The 5560-nt window shown below is 45.8% G+C and overlaps 1 long non-coding RNA gene across 1 annotated transcript in view; it reads left to right on the top strand.

Moving 5' to 3' along the window:
- The first annotated feature begins 927 nt into the window (after window positions 1-927).
- Window positions 928-5560, top strand: part of LOC105504203 — a 24720-nt gene continuing 20087 nt past the window's right edge. Inside the window, exons 1-2 of the long non-coding RNA XR_001000581.1 lie at window positions 928-1744; window positions 3354-3435. This is a non-coding gene — a long non-coding RNA (uncharacterized LOC105504203). The remainder of the gene's footprint in view (window positions 1745-3353; window positions 3436-5560) is intronic.

Below are 5560 nucleotides of genomic sequence, written 5' to 3'. Positions count from 1 at the left end.
AACATGCTGAAGAGTTTAGACTTGATCCTCAAGTTAATAAAACCAGTGAAAACTGGACCATAATATGAATATGATTAGATCATTGTGACCAAAGGATTGGAGAAGGGGAGCTTGATTGGAAGGGCTTGTTAAGAGTCTAGAGGAGATGATACCAGCTTCAACAAGTCGGGGATAGTGAGGATAGGGAGGACTTGGAGACTGTGCACATACTGTAGGGTTAAGGGTGAGGCCAAGGCAGGGGCTTGGGCAGCTGAATAGATTGTGACACCAGTGGTGAAAATCGAGAAAACGGGTGAAGAAGCCGGCTGGGTATTAATGAATGATTTTGGTTTTAGATACCTTAAGATGTGATTCCTTCAGAACAATAGCTTGGAGATCATCAAGATATCCACTTGCCCAAATCTGTAGTCCCCAGGCCCCTGGAGCAAGGCCTGCTGTCCTGGGTGTCTTGGCAGTTGTTCAAGCACGACCGGAATCTGGCTCAGCATTAGGCCAAGTGAGCACAGAGCCTTGCACTGCTGCATATTTAAAATTACTTGTCAGGAAAAGGAGCTACAGAGAAGAAGGACTGTGGTGGGGGAAGGCAAACATCCTCACCGTTCAATAATTCAGCGCAGAGCTGGTCTTGGCTGCTGAGTTACCGTCACAAGGAGCATTTTTAAAGTCAAACCCAATTTCCGTGCGAAGTCATGCCTGAGCAAGCTGGATCGTTGCCAAAAGACAAGAGAAGACTCCAGACTTTTCTATAAACAGGCCCTGAGAGATACGGGGTACTGCATGATAAAGCTGTCAGTCTGGTCGCAGCAGCCTGGCATGTGACTCATTTGCATATGTCACTTCCTTTAGCGTAATCCAGTCCATGGGCCTCTAACTTCCAATCCTGTGGGCAAATAAAGCTGTCCAGCACAACCTGCGACTATCAGATTCAGGCCGTATTTATGGGGGGGTGGGGTCTGGCCTCATATCCTTCATCTTTATGCTGCTCTGCTCCAGCTCACAGCCCCTCCAGTCGGATGGAACTCTTTGAAGGGAGGGGCATTTCAGAGTAGGGTCCCAGGGATAGCCCTTTTGTGGGGCTGGGCCATCAGGTTGGGGAGAGTGGAGCTGCTGGAACTCTGGAGGCACAGGCTGAGCCAGCTTTCCTAGCGCACCCCTCTGGGAGGGCCGACTCTGGGTGTAGGCTGCCCATCTCCTTGCTCCCTTCTAGCCCGGCTTCTATGCCCCCTTGGTTAGCCTGGGAGCCCATCCTACCCAGTCTTGGGGTCAATAAGCAGAGGACCTGTAAGGAGTCCTTGATGAGACTTACAGCCCTGCCCAACCCTGCACAAGGTAGGGTATTGATGTTTGTTGCATGGTGAGCTGCCTGCTTATAGCTGGGTTCGGGCCTCCATCTATTTTTATTTTCTTTGAATTGGACTCTGGGCAAAGCTTCTCCCAGGAAGAGGAATCTGGCTTGGGTGCTCCAGCTTCTCTCACCTGCCTGGCCTCCCAAGAGCTACAGAGCTCCACATTTCAGCTCATCTATAACCCATTAGCAGAGCTAGCAGCTAGCAGAAACTAGGAATAATAAAAATGTGCTGTATTTTTACAAGCTGGGTGCCAGGCTTGGTGGTCAGGACACAGACTGCTTTCAGCTCCCACATGCCCCTCCTGCTAGCTGCTTTGCGCAGAGCAGTGGCTACATGGCTGCAGGTGAGAGTCCTGCCTGTGAACAGGCTACCAGGTTGCTGGGACACACCAGTTGGTAAGTTTGGCTTTACAGACCCTTCTGCCATCCTCCCTCTGCCCTGCCATTATGTAATTCAAAATAAAAATGATCCTGACTCTTAAAACACAAAACTGATACAGATGCTGAGATTAAAATGATTTCACTTGAGATATTTAGATTGTAAAATTTTAGTTCAGTTCTCGCTGAAGCCAAACATTTTTCAGTTTTGTGGGAGATGCCTGCTGAGCTGGGTCTCTAAATCCATATTTCAGCTACCTATTGAGTCATCTAGCTCTACACCCAAGGGCCCCAGACCCCAAGACTGCTTTCCTGCTCCTGCCATCCCCTGTGGCTGGGCCTCCCTGATGCTGTCTGCCTCTTGGGGCCTGCCCATCCCTCCTCGATTCTATCATGCAGCTTAAGGAAACTCCTCAGACCCTAGCTAACAGGGCTATGTCTGGCTTCTTTCCCTTCATGCTGGTTCCCTGAGTTTGGAGGAAACGATTGGACCCACTCAAGGGCTCCATCCCAGAAGTGACACAGTTTTGCCTGCGCTCTTTTGTGTTTAGATTCCAAATCTTTCCTGATAATGTCTGAATCCTAATTTTAGTCTTGCCAATAACTGGATCCATAGTCATCCATCACACTTGGGGGTGGTCAGGACAATGGAGAAAGTTTAGGAACTCTGGCTTCCTTTGTGCCCTGTGGTGGCTTTAAAATAAGTCCATGCACTGTTTGATACTCTTCCCTTCAAGAGATGGAGCTGAATTCTCCTCTACAGTATGGGCTAGACTTAAGAAGTTGCTTCTTTTAAACAGAATGTGGCTTCTTTCTTGCTCTTTCTTTTGGATCAAACATTCTAGGGGAAGCCAGCTACCATACTCTGAGGACATTCGAATAGCCCTAGGGAGAGGTCCTTATGGTGAGGAACTAAGGCCTCCTGCCAGCAACCAGCAATGGCCAGTCATACGAGAAAGCCACCTGGGAGTGGGAACTCCTGTCCCAGTCCAGCCTTCAGATGACTACAGCTCAGTCAACTTTTTTTTTTTTTTTTTTTTTTTTGAAGCAGAGCCTTGCTCTGTTGCCCAGGTTGGAGTAGTGCAGTGGCGTGATCTTGTCTCACTGAAACCTCTGTCTCCCAGGTTCAAGCAATTCTCCTGTTTCAGCCTCCCGAGTAGCTGGGATTACAGGTACATGTCACTATGCCTGGCTAATTTTTGCATTTTTAGTAGAGATGGGGTTTCACTACGTTGGCCAGGTCAAACTCCTGACCTCAAGTGATCCACTCTCCTTGGCCTCCCAAAGTGCTGAGATTACAGGCATGAGCCACTGTACCTGGCCCCCAGTCAACATTTTGAGCACAGCCTAGTGAGGGATCCTGCTCCAGAGCCTGCCAGCTAAGCCACTTCCCAAATCCCAACTTTGTGAGATAATAAATGTTAACTGTTTTAAGCTCCCAAATTATGAGGTAATGTTGTTACACAGCAATAGATAACTAATACATGCTCAGAAGGTAGGACTAGAGAGCGGGATGGGAGAAGTCTCACCAAATGCTTCTCTGTACAAGGAGCTTTCATTTGATTTAACCCCCCTTTCCCACGAGAACATCACATCCTAGTGGCTTGTTTACTTCTCTGTCTCCCAGATAACCCCTGGGCTCCTGAGAGCAGGGATTGTGACTTACTCATCTTTGATGTAGCCAACTTCCAACAAACCTAAATGTGCAGGTAATGTAAAATTATTTATTTTTCGATTACTTTCAAATATCTATTTTGAGTATCTGCTCTGAGTGGCAGAAACAGCCAATTCTGGGGCCCTTTACCTCTCAGATCTGATTTTGCTCATTCCTTCCATACCCTTTTGAGCCATGGGAAGCACCTGGCTGCTTCTGTACCCTGCAGGATGGGGAAATTCTGCTAGGGGTTCTCAGATCTGCTGGGACTCTGTAAGGTCTGCCACTTCCAGGCCTCTTCTCTGGACAGGAGGCTAAAATCCCACCCCCACTGCAACCTTAGGACTTACCACAATGGCTAATTCTCTTGCTTTCACCTTTACTCTTAGTTACTTGCCTCTGACTTCCAAATCTATTGTTTAGGACCAGGGACATGCAGGGCCGTGTGTGTGTATATGTGTGTGTGTGTGTGTGTGTGTGCATGCATGTGTGTGTGTGTGTATGTATGATTTTTAAACTTTTTAACAAATTATAAAAAAAATTTTGATATACAGGCCAGGCATGCTGGCTCACACCTGTAATCCCAGCACTTTGGGAGGCCAAGGTGGGCAGATCACTTGAGTTCAGGAGTTCGAGACCAGCCTGGCCAACATGATGAAACCCCATCTCCACTAAAAATACAAAAATGAGCCGGGTGTGGTGGTGGGTGCCTGTAGTCGCAGCTACATAGGAGGCTGAGGTGGGAGGATTGCTTAAGCCTGGGAGGCAGAGGTTGCAATGAGCTGAGATCATGCCACTGCACTCTAGCCTGGGTAACAGAGTCAGACCCTGTCTCAAAAAAAATTTTTTTTAATGTACAGAAAGATCAGCAAATAATATGACACTTTTGTATCTACTACCAAAAGTAAACAGATGTTAAAATGTTGTCATGTTTGTTTTAGATCACTCTTTTCTTAAAAATAAAATAAATCACTACAGATAGAGCCAAGTACCTCCACTCTCCTCTGCTCCCTGAAAGTATCGACTATGCTGAAACTGGCGTTTTTCTGTCTCTTGTAGATTTTTGTTCTGTTATTATTTGTTTATGCATTTAAAAATAATATGTTCGATTATATACGTCTAAAATATTTTCTTATTATATGTATTTGTCACTTTTTTCCTACTCCATATTATGTTTATTTTCCTCATTTTAAGGTAATAATTTACTTATAGCTACTTTTACTCTTTTCAGTGTAGTATACACTTCTATATGTTTTGATACATATGTCCAAACATGTAATTACCACCACAAGTAAGATGTAGAACAGATTTGTTACTCCAAAAAGTCGCTACTAGGACCTTGATATTTAACATACATATACTAGGCTCTAGACAATGGAAAGCCTAGCCTTGAATCTCAAGAGTGCTTTGTCTGCCATTCTGCGGTGTTACTTCCTGCTTGAAGCAATGAGTGCCTGAGAACTGAGGGGGAGATGGTGGCAGAGAGCTATGAAATTCACAAGCAGGAATCTCAGTTAATATGCAGCCACCCTTGCCCGCCCCCAGTCAAAGTCCTAGGGCCTAGCCAAAGCTAGATCCACGAGAAATATTGGTCATCTAGTGAGTAAATAAATGAATAAATGAAACAACTTACGTAGGAAGGTAAATAAGTGATTGTTCTCTTCTTCATCCTTTCTGAGTGCCAGGAGTTACCAAGGAGGCTTCAGGGTTGGGCTTTAGCCCTGTTCCTTTGGTCTCCAATGTTCAGGGAGATGCGGATTGATTTCCTCCCCAGGAGCAAGGTGTCCTGCATTCCTGTCTCGGATATTGCTCAATACAGTCTCATAGGCTCTTCTGAGTTGTGTGAGTGTCTCCTTATAGGATATCTGAGCTCTTGCTTGCCATCATTCGCCCAGTGAACCAGCAGCTCATCGCTTTTTCTCCCCATGAGAAGAATGAATTCACTTGGATTGTTAAGTATAAAAGTGTTAGGGAAAGACTCTTTTAAACTGCTAACCGTAAGGCTTAACCTCCCCGGTAATGGAGATCAGTGCTCCTTTCTACTTTCTTTACAGCCCAAGGATCTTCAGCAACTATGGCTCCCAGGATGGTACGTATTTTCCAAAGGAAAAATGGGTTATGATTAATTAGTTATGTCTGCACAAGAGATAGACAGACAGAGCAAGAGAGTAAATATAGCT

This window comes from Colobus angolensis, unplaced genomic scaffold (assembly GCF_000951035.1).
Source record: "Colobus angolensis palliatus isolate OR3802 unplaced genomic scaffold, Cang.pa_1.0 Scaffold121, whole genome shotgun sequence".
NCBI lineage: Eukaryota > Metazoa > Chordata > Mammalia > Primates > Cercopithecidae > Colobus > Colobus angolensis.
Note: the sequence above shows the minus strand (reverse complement) of the source record. Positions and strands in the feature narration are given on the sequence as shown.